The sequence below is a fragment of the Plectropomus leopardus genome, chromosome 10, assembly GCF_026936395.1.
Source record: "Plectropomus leopardus strain MGB_pleo_1.0 chromosome 10, ASM2693639v1, whole genome shotgun sequence".
NCBI classification, from domain to species: Eukaryota; Metazoa; Chordata; class Actinopteri; order Perciformes; family Serranidae; genus Plectropomus; species Plectropomus leopardus.
This window is the reverse complement of record NC_142185.1, coordinates 12,739,202-12,755,173: the sequence shown is the minus strand read 5'-3', so window position 1 is coordinate 12,755,173 and position 15,972 is coordinate 12,739,202. Positions and strand designations below refer to the sequence as shown.

At 43.2% G+C, this 15,972-nt stretch overlaps 1 long non-coding RNA gene across 1 annotated transcript; it reads left to right on the top strand.

The window, feature by feature from the left end:
* Positions 1-6,236: 6,236 nt before the first annotated feature.
* LOC148188488 (uncharacterized) lies at positions 6,237-6,824 on the top strand. Its single transcript, XR_015777764.1, has 2 exons — positions 6,237-6,529; positions 6,626-6,824. It is a non-coding gene; the product is annotated as an uncharacterized LOC148188488 (long non-coding RNA).
* Positions 6,825-15,972: the final 9,148 nt, after the last annotated feature.

Sequence of the window (15,972 nt, the reverse complement as noted above, 5' to 3'; positions counted from 1 at the left end):
CTTTTGGTGTTAAAACTCTCAATATTGAAGCGTTTCCTGCAGACTAAATGACGCTATTTCAAGAACTAAGATTCTCTCCCTACAAAATGGCGCAACCACCCATTTTGCTTACCCTAAAGCGCAGATAAGAAGTCAGTGACTTGGGCAAAATGTTTTTCTTGTCTTAAAGTCCAGGTACAGCAAAATCAGTGATTACTTTCTGACCACAACATGTTAGAAAAAGATTTGTTGAAAAAAGTCTTAAAAAGACTGAACCGTGTGCAAGCAATTAGCTGTTTTAAACCATTTCCATGTCCGTTTTTCTTTTTTGGATGGGCCTGTAATCATCGCTCAATGATGCACTGGAGCCGTCCTTGTCATAACCCGAATGTAAAAATTTGTTGTGTAGGGTGTGAGCCAGTAGTTCTGGGAGGTTTGGAGAACCAAAATGAGCACAACAGTACAGGACCTTGATACAGAGCTCTGCTTTTACTGTCTTTAAGCATCAATATTCATCAGGCACATGTCATTATACACAAACAAGAACCTCACTAACATGGAGGAGTGACCCCTTGCACACAGACAAAATGCCTAAATATATGCAAACAAGGGCTTTAAGTACCACTGCGTCAGACCATCACAATGAGAGCTGGGGTAGAATCAAACAAATAATTAAAGGTATCCCATCTGTAATTTACATAAATCTTTCTATGAGTGCCTTTAAAATGTACAATAACCCTACACTCACGATTTAGGCTAGAGTTAATTTTACTAAGGCTGATAAGAACTAAAACACAAGAAGAAAACACATTACTATATGTTGCTACCATAGACTCTATATAAAGATGGACGACATGCTCCGCCTTTGCTTAAGTGAGGTTAAAATATCCGAGATACAGCCGTTGCCATATTGCAATGGCGATGTCATTGAAATTCATCATAATGCCTAAATACAGTATTAGGAAACAAATTATTTCTTGGGTCTCATCACTTATTGTTCCACTTTTCCCTGTAAAGGTAAGACTCACAGATTTGGAAGCAACTGCATTACAAATTAGGACCTTGGGGTTAATTGAGGCCCCTAATCCAGAATTCTGCCAGTGTTTCTGTGTCAAATTGGTAAGAACCCTTCAAACAAACAAACAAACCTGACCCCGCAGTGAAAGAGTGAAAGGAGAGCTGTGTGACCTCCTCCCTGACTCTATGTTTGTTCAGGGAATTTCAAGTCATTAAAGCCCTAACAAGCACAGAGCCATGAAAGACCTGATAGTAAGTAGTTAAAGTGACACACAACTAATGGCTGAAAGGGGGAAAGACATTTGTACAATGACTTTGTTTGGTCATGAGTCTTTCACACAATCAGTGCAACAAAGCCTTTCCAAATCGTTACTTGGCTTAGAGCTGAAGTCTATCAGATGATTGGGATTCGGTGCACAGCAATGTTGAGTGCAGTTATTCCTCTGTAATTTTGAAGTCATGCATATAACACCTCACAGCAGTCTTGCTGAGAAAATACAAAGCAATTTGAAAAGGTGATATGAACAACACTCAGCTGCTACAACACTTTCTAAATTATTTAGGCATCCTGAGGTTGATATCGCACATTGTTACTATAATAGTTGGAGAAAATGCAATCATATCAGGTGAGAGTCATCATGAAATATGTTTGGATGGTAGCAACTCCAGGGCCTTTGGTGCGGTTTCACCCTCCCAGCACTCACAGTTTATGGCATAAAACCCAACATTCTGCTGTCACTATAACCGCTAAAGCAGCTGAATTTACTGCCTAGTGAATTTTGTTATATGCTTCTCCTCAGAAGCTTCCTGGTTTCGCCATGTGACATTTGCAGCATGACTAAGTGCCAGTGTGACCCCTGTCACACTATTATATCTCTTATGGGTTAACTAAGACAGATCAGGGTCAGAGATGCTTGTTTGGACCTCCAATGATATAATTATTGGCCTTTAACCCTTTAAACCTGGATCGACATCACTTTTCTTTTGCTGCATTCAGACGCCTTTCACAAGCCCTTTGAATCTTTGAAACCTGAGCAATTTGGCTACGAAAACACGGGGGTAGGGGGGCAATGACCAACTTGGCAAGAAATGTGCCACAAATTGCAAGAAATAAGTAAAAGATTAAAAGAAAATAACCTATCAATGAACTTTAAAAAAGAGGGGAGGATTATTAGAAAGTTATTCAAAAAACGAAAAAATGTCCATAAAATTGGCAGGGTTGTACAAATACAGATACACGCACATGCTGGAGAAAGCCGTTAGTCATTAGTGTTTTTTGTTTGTTCCTCCATCCATGTATGTCTCCTTTTCTATGCATAGAGCACAAACAGCCCTGAAGACATAAAGCTGACAGACGGCTCTGAGTGGTATTTTATTGCTGAGCATCATGTTGTTAAAGGGAGTCCTGTCTGAGCAGTTAGTGACCTTCTTGCGCTGCCTTTCCACTGCTGCAATCGAGCCTGATTACAAAGAGAAAACCCCTGTAGTTTGCCGTTTTTTTCCTCACCACACGCAGAGCGAATAAGAGGCATTTAAGGCCATGAAAACAAAATCCACCAGATGGTGCTCATCACTTCCTCATTTAACTCATTCTCAGTATTGGTATAATCTTTTATTAATTTCAGGGCAAGCATTAGACTCACCTTGCAAACCCCCTTCATGCGAGCTCACACTCGGAGTGGAGACGAGCGTGATTGTCAGCGTTCTTGTTTCTGGGTCCACATGTCTGCTTTAATGACTTATTGATGGACGACTGCCTTTCATCTGAGTAGGGGCTTTCTTGCCCACTCGAGTGTCCAGCCGTTCCCATGTCTAAGGTTTCGCCCCAGACTTTCTCCTTTTTGATCATCCCCCGGCCTTTTTCAATCTATTTCAAGTCGAGAAGGCCCCGCATACCACCTCCCTGCCGCAGTGCCTCTTTGAATTCTCCATGAGGATAAATGTGTTGAAAAGAAAGGGGCGAGAGGAGGACTGACAAGCTTGTGTTACCAGATAGAGATTTACATGGGGCCATAAAAGCTGGGGTGAAAGGAGAGGAGGTATATCCCATATTTAAGGGTCAGCATGGGGAAACAGAGAGGTAAACTGACCCAGTGAGGATGAAGGCCGGACAGCCCACACACACCACCTGCACACACACCCATTCACGCCCTGCCCTCCGGTCGATGACTTATGACTTGGACAAAGTACCCCCACCTCTAACTCCCTAATTCGCAAGGCTGTCTACTGTTTCCTTTAGAAGAATATCCGGGCCTCCACGTTATTTTATCATCGTCTCTGGACCATAAATCACCAAGAGAAATGGTTCCAGCTCTACCAGTACAGCTCAGCTCCTGCCTTGAAGCCACGTCAAGGCTGAGCAGTCCTCTGACACCCAGTATCCCCATGTGGGCCAATGTGGATGGATCCCAGGGTACTGCGCTGCCAGAAGAAACAAAAGAAACCTTGTAATATTGTGAGTGAGAGCCCAAAGGCTGAAAAAAAAAAGCCGTTCAGCTCTGAGATGTTTATGAGAGGCCTTGGGAGGGAAATCCATCATTGTGGAGAGAGCAATTTATGTCCAACATGAGATAGTGACTGACATCTCCCATCCTACAAAGAGACTGTCTTGGCTTTAGTGCATTGAATTTGTCAGCTACTGTAAAAAGCCATTGTTCATATGGGCAGACACTTAGTTATTTAGCTCACGAGCATATGATTACAAGTTGCCTAGTGAAATGTTTTGAATATCAGGCGTCAAATGAGGATTGCGTGTGACACAGTCTGGTGAGCAAACCACTTCCTCAAATGGGGAGAACATATTGTACTGTGCAAAACACTGTTGTTGTTTTTCGAGGAGGGCTATTTCTGACATACTACGTAGCTTGCAGTGCTTTCATGCATGAAGCAGGATCATAAACATCCTCTACCCAACAAACTGTGGCATAATAATGAGAAATAGAACCATAGAATAAATAAATGTAAGTTGTTAATTTTTACATCAGTAAAGATTTGGTCTTCAAAAACCACAGTTTTGGATATAGATTTACTTTTAAGTTGAAAGATTTTCATGTTATTGTGAGTTGTTCACCTTTTCTCAGGCAAGAATTAAGTAGCAATCAGCTCAAGTGCTAATGAAACATGACTCCTGAAGAGGCAGCACAGCTGGGTGCAAGGGCCATCTAGTGGAAACACGTGCGCCATTACACAGATGGATTGTCCCACAGATTACAGCCTCACACTCACTTATTTCACTTTCTCCACACAGTTCTATGTGGACGGCTGTTAAATTGTAAGTCGTTCATTATATCAGATTATCCACATTGTGGATCAGTGATTGTTTATTAAGAAGTGGCAGACGAACTATTGTGCACTCAGAAAATATTTCTTCAGTGTTGTTGTTGTTGTCACTGAGTCCTTTGTTGTCCATTGAGTCCAATAATTTCCACTCACATTTAAGGGGGATAAGTGTTTGTTGGACATAAATGAGGCTATAAGATGAATGTTAAGTGATTGGTTTGGACGGCTGCCATTGATAGACTAATTGCCACTCTCTCCTGGGCCCAATTTCAAATTGAAAAACAAACAAAAGAAAAAGAAGCTGATATGTCTGAGTCCAGTTTCGTAAAACCTAGTTGATGAAGAGCTTGTAAACTGCCTGCAACACAATTCAGAAAGTGGCTGTCAGTGTGAGTAAGAGAGGAGATTTTGTGTCCTTGGTGGACAAATTCGATTATAATACACAGGTTTGACACACAAATTATGGAGCAACAGAGTGACAATTCAAAGATAGTGGAACAATAATACTTACTGCCATTTTTCTTGAATATCTAAGAAATTCTGAATGAATGCCATGGATTGGTATTCTGGCATTTTATGTAAGAACATTAAAAATGAATTAAAAATGCTTGTAACCTTCTGAGTTTTGATACTTTTAGCAAAATATGGAGTCGGTCTCCATGACACTCTATCACAGTACATCCACATTCGACAGCTAAAGCTGCCTGCCCTACAAAACTTCTCTTCAATGCATTACCATTCATAATGTATAAATTTACATTAATATATTTAAAACATTCATTTTTATGCATTGATTCAACATCTCACTTGTATAGGTAGGCTATGTAAGCTCAAACTGATGTTATAGCCATGTCACTGACCAACGATCCATCGTTCTTTGAGAGACGAGATATCCCAGTTTCCTGTGCAACCTTGTGCTGCATTCATATGGTGTTGAAATAGTCCGAAAAATTAGTTCCCGATCATATTGCATGACTTACTTGATCTGTTTCCTTTCCTCCTTGCTTAAATGCTGAGAGCAATAAAACACAACACATCTTCTTAATAGCATCTATGTTGTTTCAACATTATAACTTCAGAAACGTCAAACCATCCAGTCCTAAAACTGATGTAAAAGTTCAAAATTCCCATAAAAACACCCCCAGAAAAAAAAGAAGTTTCCTCTTTATTCACCTCTTTTATTTCCATGTTGTATATGTGTGAATATATAAGTAAACCATGAGAAATTTCTTGATTAAATAATCAAAAGGCACTGAAGAGGTGGATTGTATGTGTAGGAAATTTCAGTTTCCTATGAGCAAACAAATGCATGCAATGACTGGAGCTGAAAACAATTTAATGATCCTAATTCAATAGCACTCCTTTTGCTCCCCAGGCAGTTTAGTGATATCCCCACAGTTGTGGTTTTGACCAGTCTTGAGTCCTTTTTTACTGAAGCCAAGATAAAATCAAATAAATGTTCATGCATTTGAGTCAGAGACAAGACCTAGACATCGAAAGGTGGTTTTCAGACCGTTCTCAAGTACTACAACACTGAGAAGTAAGGGGCATATCACTGGTTTACTGCTGGGTCCATACAATCTACATTTACAACTCACTAACAGCAGGGCAAGAATACACAAAACTGACCAAACTGCTGAAACTCAGAGCTGGTCAAAACAACACTGCTATCTTTAAATCTTCAGTCGGGGCTTCAGTTTACACTTTAGCATGCCTACCTCATATTTACCTCAGTTTTAACAAGATCATGGTAACAAGAAGAGATCCACACCAAGGTCATCTCTTGACACCATATGGAATGTTTTTCTGTGTGGTTTGTGTTGTCAGTAGTTGCACTAAGGATACGTTTCACTAAATAGACAATATCTGATGTCTAAAAGAAACATTGAGATTTCAATACAAAATCTCATCTCTTCACTCATCCAGAGTTGTCTCCAGTGGTGGAAAGCCACAGGGTGTTAGGGGTTAGGCTTAGCCTCTCCCTTTCCTTGTGTTTTCCTGTTGTTTCTTCCCCTCCCTATTGTGTCATGTTTGTCTCAGTCTGTCTGTGTTGCTGGGCGTGGACTTCTGGCTCTCTCCTCCTGCCTCTGTGTTGCTGGGCGTGGACTCTGGGTTCCCTCCTCCTGCCTGCCCATCTGATCTCCTGCAGCTGCTGGTTCTCCTCACCTGCACCTAATCTCCAATCAAGCCCTGCAGTGTATATAACCCTGGTTCAGACCTCCAGACTCCGCCAGATCGTTCAGTCTCTGTAGCGGTACAGACGTCTAGGCCTCCTTACCTATGATTATTTGGCTCATTTGTGGTTTTGTTCCTGGACAACCAGTTTACCTGTTTTTCCTCTGTGCCTCAGATCCTCCATGCCAGCTCCACCACTTTACAAGACTTGACCTGCCTCACCTCTGTCTTCAGCAGCCAATTTGGTTTCTCCACCTTCCACTCCACCGCCTGCCCTGCTCCACCGAATCCAACCTCCTCAGCCTGTCCACTCCAGCCAAGCCTTCAACCAACTTTCCTTTTTTTTCCTAAAATAAACCGGCTAAACAGTTCAGTCTTCTGGTGTCTGCTTTTGGGTCCCAATTTTGAACTGCCTTAACAGAACGATCTGGCCAACATGGACCCAGCAGACACAGACCCTGAAACTGTAAATTTACAGAAAGCCGTCTCCAGTCATGGTCAGTTATTAGGACAACATCAGCAACATCTCCGAGCACTCTCCGAAAGCAGCCAAAGCATGGTAAATCAAATATCTGAACTTACACACCAAGTGTCTCTACTCACGTCCCTGCTCACTCCTTCAGCGTTCCCAGCTCAACCTCCTCAGTCCGTTCCACCTGCTGCTGCTGCTACATACCTCCACCTCGGGATTCCCTATGCCACTGACCCAGAGCCCTTCTCCGGACAAATGGACAAGTGCCGAGGATTTCTCCTGCAATGTGCCATGGTTTTCCAGCAACGGCCTCAAGCATTTACTTCGGACCAATCTAAGGTACAATATTCACTGGGATTATTACGAGGAAGAGCTTTGGCTTGGGCGGAGGCAATTTATTCAAGTCAATCTGTGGGAACCTGGTCTTATGAGGATTTTGTTCATAAAATGAAAGCTGTGTTTGATCATCCTGACTATCAAGGCAATGCATCTAACCGCCTGTTGAATCTTCGGCAGGGTAACAGGAGTGTGGCTGATTATTCTGTTGATTTTTGGACCTATTCTGCTGATGCCAAGTGGAATGAGGAAGCTCTCGAGAGTATTTGTTAAAGGTTTAATTGAGCAAATGAAGGATGAATTGGCAACCCGTGACGAACCTGCTGACTTGTGTTCTTTGGTTTCGCTTGCCATTAGGATCGACAACCGTCACATTGAACTTGTCGTGCAGAAAGATTCAGACGTTCTCAGCAGCCATCTGCTTCTCGTCCTCTGCCCTCAACATCTACAAGAATCCAGCCTTCTGTGAGTTCCTCTGTTAGTGCCACTGTTTCACCTCCCGAGGAGGAACCTATGCAGTTAGGGGCGTGCCCATATAACGCCTGAGGAGGCGTCTTCGGAGAATCAGGGCTGGTGAGTGCATTTATTGTGGCCAAATGGGACATTTGCTGGCAACCTGCCCTATTCGGCCAAAAGACAGGGCTCATCAGCAGAAGTGGGGGTACTGGTGGGCCAGACAAGATCTTCCTCCCCATCCAAGCCACGATTACAGATACAAGCCACAATCTGTTGTAACCAACTAAACTTGCCTCTTTTCGCCTTAGTAGATTCTGGTGCGGAAGAGAACTTTCTGGATTATGGAAGTAGCCATTCAGTCTGGAATAGCCCTGGAACCTCTGGAAAGACCCCTCACTGCCAATGCCCTGGATGGAAGATTGCTGGCTCATGTCACCCAACAAACTGAACCCATCACCTTGGTACTCTCAGGAAATCACAGAGAAACAATCAGGTTTAACATTATTTCTGCTCCCAAACACCATTGTTGCTGGGACACCCATGGTTAAAATGTCATAACCCCCACATTGATTGGTCTGCTGGGAGGATTGTGAGTTGGAGTTCATTTTGCCATTCATCATGTTTGCAGTCTGCTTTGCCTCCCACAGAGGGTGCTGTGGTATTACCCGGTCCTGAGCCTCCAGATTTGTCTTCCGTACCTGCTGATTACCATGACCTTGGTGAGGTTTTCAGTAAAAATCGTGCTCTTCTCTGCCTCCCCACAGACCTTACGACTGTGCCATTGATCTCCTCCTGGTGCTCCTTGCCATCTAGCCGCTTGTATAACCTGTCTCAGCGAAAGAGAGGCCATGGAGAAGTATATCAAGGAATCTCTGGCAGCTGGCATAATCCGCCCTTCACTCCTCCCTCTCGGTGCTGGTTTCTTCTTTGTGGATAAGAAGGATAAGACCTTACGCCCCTGCATTGACTTCCGAGGTTTGAACAATATCACAGTGAAGAACAAGTATCCCCTGCCATTACTCACGTCTGCTTTTGAACCTCTCCAAGGTGCCACCATATTCACGAAGCTGGATCTACGGAACGCATATCACCTGGTTCGCATAAGAGAAGGAGATGAATGGAAGACCTTCAATACTCCACTGGGCCATTTGAGTACTTGGTGATGCCATTTGGCCTGACAAGCGCACCTACCCGTCTTCCAGGCTTTGGTGAATGATGTGTTGAGAGATTCCCTAAATCGCTTTGTATTTGTCTATCTTGATGACATTCTGGTTTTTTCCAAGACCCAGTCAGAACATATCTTCCATGTCCGTCAGGTTCTGCAGCGACTTATGGAGAATAAACTGTTTGTCAAAGCAGAGAAATGTGTATTCCACTCCAGCTCTGTGAGAGTTTCCTTGGGTACATTATTGAGAGCGGGCAGGTGAAGGCGGATCCAGAAAAGATCAGAGCAGTTGCTGAATGGCCACAACCCACCACCAGAAAACAGCTTCAGAGATTCCTTGGCCAAATTTCTACAGGAGGTTCATTAGGGATTTCAGCCGTGTTGCTGCACCACTTACTAGCCTAACCTCCTCTTCAGTTCCATTCTCCTGGACTCCTGAGGCAGGGGTTGCCTTCAAGGAGTTGAAGAATCTCTTCACCTCTGCGCCTGTCCTGATGCAGCCAGACCCATCCCGGCAGTTCGTTGTAGAGGTGGATGCATCCGACACAGGAGTAGGGGCAGTCTTGTCTCAGCGCCTTGAACCAGATCAAAGCTCCATCCCTGTGCCTACTACTTTTTCTCGGCGTCTGTCTCCAGCTGGCGCAATTATGATGTTGGTAACCGAGAACTTCTGGCTGTTAAACTTGCCTTGAAGAATGGAGACACTGGCTGGAGGGCTGAACAACCATTTGTGGTGTGGACGACCATAAAATCTTGCTTACCTTCAATCCATGGCGACTGAACTCTCGCCAAGCTCGCTGGGCACTGTTTTTCAGCAGGTTCAATTTCATTCTTACTTACCGCCCTGGCTCCCGCAATTTGAAGCCAGATTCCCTCTCACGTCAACACATGGAGGAAGACGCAACCTGCTGTCCAGACACAATTCTCCCAGCTGAATGTGTTGTAGCTGCTATAACTTGGGAGATTGAGTCAGCTGTGAGAGAAGCTCAGAAGGATGAGCCAGATCCAGGAACTGGTCCCCTAACTGGCTGTTTGTCCCAGATTCTGTTCGTTCACAGGTCCTGCAGTGGGTGCATGCTTCACGGTTCTCCTGCCATCCAGGGATTAATCGTACTCTCACGCTGCTCAAGAGATATTTCTGGTGGCCCACCATGGACTCAGACACCCGTGCCTTCGTCACTGCCTGCACAGTTTGTGCCCGAGGAGAATCTTCGCACCGCCCCTGCTGGCCTGCTCCGTCCTTCTACCTGTTCCCAGTCGCCCTTGGTCACACATCGCTTTGGATTTCACCGGCCTACCCCTTCCAATGGTAACACTACTATACTGACCATAGTTGACCGCTTTTCCAAGGCAGTTCATTTTGTTGCTTTGCCTAAACTTCCTTCAGCCAAAGAAACTGCCGACCTTATGATTAATCAGGTGTTTCGTCTCCATGGTATCCCAGTAGATATTGTATCTGATCGAGGCCCTCAGTTTATCTCTCAAGTTTGGAAAGCCTTCTGTCAAGCCCTTGGTGCATCAGTTAGCCTCTCCTCTGGATTTCATCCTCAAACAAATGGCCAGACTGAGAGAGCTAATCAAGATCTGGAGTCAGCACTACGGCTGTGTTGTTGCTTCAAACCCTGCTGCTTGGAGCACCCACTTAGCCTGGATTAGTATGTCGCACAACTCCTGACCAGTGCAGCCACAGGTATGTCTCCTTTTGAAGCTTCTCTTGGTTATCAACCACCTCTGTTCCCTTCCCAGGAGAGCGAGTTTGCTGTTCCTTCTGTGCAGCATCATCTTCGCCGGTGCCGTAAGGTCTGGAAGGACACCGTGCAGCACTCCTCCAGACCTCCAGCCACAACAAGCACTTGGCAGACCAGCACCAACATCAGCTCCACGATATGAACCAGGTCAGACTGTTTGGTTGTCCTCGAAGCATATTCCTATTAAGGCAGATTCAAAGAAGTTGTCACCTCGTTATCTGGGCCCATTCTCTATTGAGAAGGTTATCAACCCTACCGTTGTCAGGTTACTGGCTCCCCCAGTTCAATGCAGTCCACCCGACTTTCCATGTCTCCCAGCTTAAACCTGTGGTTGTCAGTCCTGTGCCCTCAGCGCGCCCCCTCCACCCCGGCTTGTTGATGACCATCCGGCTTTCACTGTCCGCCGCCTTCTGGATGTCCGTGCATGGCAGGGCTCCACCTATCTGGTTGACTGGGAGGGATATGGACCGGAGGAGCGGTCCTGGGTTCCTCGTTCCTTCATTCTGGACCCCCAGATGGTGCGGGAGTTTCATCGGTCCCATCCCTACAAGCCTGGTGGGTCGCCAGGGGGCTCCCGTTAGGGGGGGGTACTGTTAGGGGTTAGGCTTAGCCTCTCCCTTTCCTTGTGTTTTCCTGTTGTTTCTTCCCCTCCCTATTGTGTCATGTTTGTCTCAGTCTGTCTGTGTTGCTGGGCGTGGACTTCTGGCTCTCTCCTCCTGCCTCTGTGTTGCTGGGCGTGGACTCTGGGTTCCCTCCTCCTGCCTGCCCATCTGATCTCCTGCAGCTGCTGGTTCTCCTCACCTGCACCTAATCTCCAATCAAGCCCTGCAGTGTATATAACCCTGGTTCAGACCTCCAGACTCCGCCAGATCGTTCAGTCTCTGTAGCAGTACAGAGCGTCCTAGGCCTCCTTACCTATGATTATTTGGCTCATTTGTGGTTTTGTTCCTGGACAACCAGTTTACCTGTTTTTCCTCTGTGCCTCAGATCCTCCATGCCAGCTCCACCACTTTACAAGACTTGACCTGCCTCACCTCTGTCTTCAGCAGCCAATTTGGTTTCTCCACCTTCCACTCCACCGCCTGCCCTGCTCCACCGAATCCAACCTCCTCAGCCTGTCCACTCCAGCCAAGCCTTCAACCAACTTTCCTTTTTTTTTCCTAAAATAAACCGGCTAAACAGTTCAGTCTTCTGGTGTCTGCTTTTGGGTCCCAATTTTGAACTGCCTTAACACAGGGATGTTTTGCTTCGTTTATATAGCTTCTTTTATTTGCTGCCAAAAGTTGTGTTTATTGTGCAAACCATGGCTGTAGCTTTACTTCTGTGTCTTCTCATGTTGAACAGAGCAGACTGGACACTACATTTACTCACTATTGTATCTTGAGGCACAAGTGGTATTGTAAGACAGTAAGGCCCTCACTAGCTTGTTAGCATGCCAATTTCAGTAAATATCTCTACAACACAATAGACGTTTTAGACAAACATCAAAACTGTTACTTACTCTATAATGTTTTCTCATTTTTTTGAATGTTTTAAACTAAAATTATGGCCATATCTCCCTTATTGCACCTTTAACAGTAAAAGCATTCAAATCTGTTATGTGAACCATACAGTCCATTGCGTCCTGCACATCATCATGCCTTTAAATAATACAAAGGTGTTCATTGTTTGAATTACATTACCCGTGGATACATGAATTTTAAAATGAAAGAATAACTATAAATAATGCAGTCAAGTTTATTTTTGGAACTATTTTAGCAGAGGAGTCATTCATCCACACCACAGCACAATGATTTTTAGGTGCAGTTTCCAATTCCAGTTTGAGAATAGCAAAACTGCTCTTAGCTAGTTCCCATTGTTTCTAAGGACAAAGATTTGCAAAGTCGGGCATTAAATTTTAAAGCATTTTCTAACATTTTTGTTGGGATTACTCACAGAATAGTTTGTACTGAAGAAATAATCCCAATGACAATTGTTGTCATGTGAATTATCCAGCATAAAAGACATTGTTTCTGGAAAGAGAGGTTGCTGTTGAGATGTTTTACCATGCAAGGAGCATCAAGAATAATATTAAACTGACCTTCCTTGCACTGGAATGAAGACAGATCTCAGCGACAGATGGTGAATGAACTGGTGAATGAGGATAATGGATGAAACGATCCTTAAATATAAAATGCCATCAGAATAAAAGTACAAGATGTTGCCCGCACTGACCGTTTTTTCACTCTCAGTTGAAAGTGTGCAGGATTTAGAGGGATATATTGGCAGAAATGGAAAATATTTTGAATTTTTTCATTAGTGTTTTATCATCTGACACTAAAGATCATGTTTTCATTACCTCAGAATGAACTGTTTAGATCAACATATAAAGCGGGTCCTCCTCTGCAGAGTCTGCTATGTTTCTACAGTAACCCAGAACGGACAAACCAAATACTGGCTCAAGATAGGGCCATTTACATTTTTTGCGTAATTCTTCTACATGCTTGGCAAAGAGAATTTTCAGTTGGTTGCAATCTGCAACCCTACCGCTATATACTGCTAAATTATCAACCTGTTCTCACTCCCAATTTGTCAAATAGGCTTTCACCACTTTGTCAATGTTGTTGGTGTCAGACACCGACACAAAGAGGCACCTTCATGGAGGTATGATACACACCGGGTGGCATCAGTTTGTAACACAGGTGGCAACTAGTGTAACATTAACAGCTGGAAAGTGAGGTTGATGGGTCTAACAAACTCTGGACTTACACCCAGGAGCCCACTGTTTGCTGCTGCTTTAGTTGCACATGATATAAACATAAAAACAGGTGTTTTAACTACATTGTAAGTGTATTTTGATAAATGCATATAATGAGAAGAAGCTGTACATTTCTTGTGAAAACAGAAGTGTTTTTTAAAGACACAATGCATGTAACAAGTGTAAATTGACAAGCCATCCCAAAATGTCCAAATCTGACGCAGGTGGGTACCTATTACATAATACCAAATGTGACAGTACACTCACACAGCAATGGTATTTGATGAGTTGTGATGAGAATGTGTTGAAATCCCACACTAGACCTTTAAAGAAGAATTTGTCAGCAAATTTTAGCACTTTTTAGGTTAGAGCTCTGTAATAATCTAATATTAATGTAATGTTTTTAGGAAATATTCAAGTTGTAACACATATACTATGTATTGGTGGAAATTTATGTAGGATGAAAACTACACTTACGTGGCTCTCAGCAGGTGTTACAAAAATCTGCACAAAGCACACAAATGGAAAAAAACTTTGTATCAAAGCTGTGATGTAGAGTATGCCTACCACTGAATTTGGTAGTGAGTCCTTTAACAGCCTTAACTGTTGTCACATTCATTTTGGAGGGAAACATGCAGTTAACATATTCTTAAGCATGTCACAAAGAAATACAAAACAATGCTTTTCAGTTGTTTAGCTTATTATCTGCTCATGGCAAATAAAGCACTGAATTGTTAAAGTAAGTACAGTATTTTTCATATAATAAGTTATATATGACTGAATTTAAATAGCAGAGCAGACTAGTATGACCACAGATTTGATCTTTCACCATAGTGTTATGTGAAAAAGCATGAAAACTGAGACAAAGTCCAAAATCACATGTCACAATGAACCCTGCTCACTTCTTTCTGTTGTTGTCATCCTTGTATTCCCTCCTCTCTCTAATCTTTCTGCTTGTTTGGCTCTTTGCATCAGTTCATGAAGAGCTTCTCGGGCTTACTTGACTGGGATAAACAAGAACTGAACAGCCTTTTCTCCCCATCTCCGCCTACACAGTTTGATTTACAAGCCTGTTTAAAAAAATTAGAATGCAAAGGGAGAATTTCATTTGCAGTTGAATTTTGGCAGGGTAGTTAAAGAGCCATGCAAATGTAATCATGTAAATGGGCCTGAATTAGATTTCATCATGGGATCAGGCGATTATGATAATAAACTTAAATCCTTAAGTATTTTGTTGACAGGAAAATTAAATGGGAAATAGAACTGTCAATAATGGCAGCTACTGTTCACATTTTTTTGCATTTAGTTGTTGAATTATATCAATTTCCACACATGAAAACAAAACATAGCTGCTGATCTACATTTTCAGTTTGGTTACGTAATCATAATTATGCAACGGACAACAAAGAGACAACATTTGTTAAAAAAGTACAGCACATTATGATGAAGTATTACCCAGCTCCTTCTGTAACATCAACAAACCCTAAGTGGCTACTGTAAATGGGCCACTGACACACTCTGTAATCCAATCCAATCGTCTTCTCGGCCTGATTCATTGAGCATTTTTCCTTGTTTCCACAAACAGTTTTGTGTTTATCAGCCACAATTGAGATAAAGTTCTCTCATTTTACTCAACGTCCAGGAGAACTAAAGACCCCAAGTGCACAATGACACCCACATCCATGATTATTTACTTCCTTTATTCACAGAGAGGACAAGAGAATGGCTTGGATTAACTCATTAATCTCTTGGTACAGGCGGTTTGTCCATGAAAATGGGTTTACACAAATCAAGGTAAATGCAGATTGTTTTTTCCTAATGTCAGCAAAGCTATTTGGAGACCAGTTGTCTTAGCAAACTGTTTTGTCAAAGGTTACACAAGCCTTTAAATTACAATGTCAGCATTTATATCAGTTGCTGTTGGTGAAATGGCGCTCATTTCTCCTGCTCTAAACCCTGTCTGGCTGCTGTCTCCATTTGCTAAGCTGCCATAAACTCTCCAAAAGGAGAGTAAAGTGATGAAGACAGGCTGCTGGAGGAGCTGCAGGAGCATTTATCTGAATGAAATGGAAAGTCTCCTGACAGGTATATGCCAAAGCCACTGTGTAGTAAACCACGCACCGCAGTTTGCCGCATAATAAAGTCACCACCTCACATCCAATAAATGCCTCTCACCTGACATCACTGGTGCAGAATATCAGGTTTTAATTTTTATATACCAATAATTAAAGCTGAACATCCAGACACGACTTTGCTTTAATAGCTCCACTCCTGCATGGATTGAGACGCTCTTAATAGTTTGGAGGATTGAAGTGGGCAGGCCGGGGAGCACTGTGAGCCAGGATATTGGGAACAAATTGACAAGGCTGTCCATTCTGTCTCACTCTTCATTTAGACCCGAATGATCCAGACCAGCTGGCTGGCAGCCAATTTATCTTGGAGAAGATGAGAATGTGAGGGAGCTTCCTGTTGAAACGATTCCAGAAGTCCACCGGGGAAAACTACACTTTTCTTTTTCAAAGCTTGTTACCTTTACTGAGGTCTGCCTGTCCATCCATCAATGAGTAACCCTGTCTCTGAAAAATAACATTTTAATTCAGTCTACATG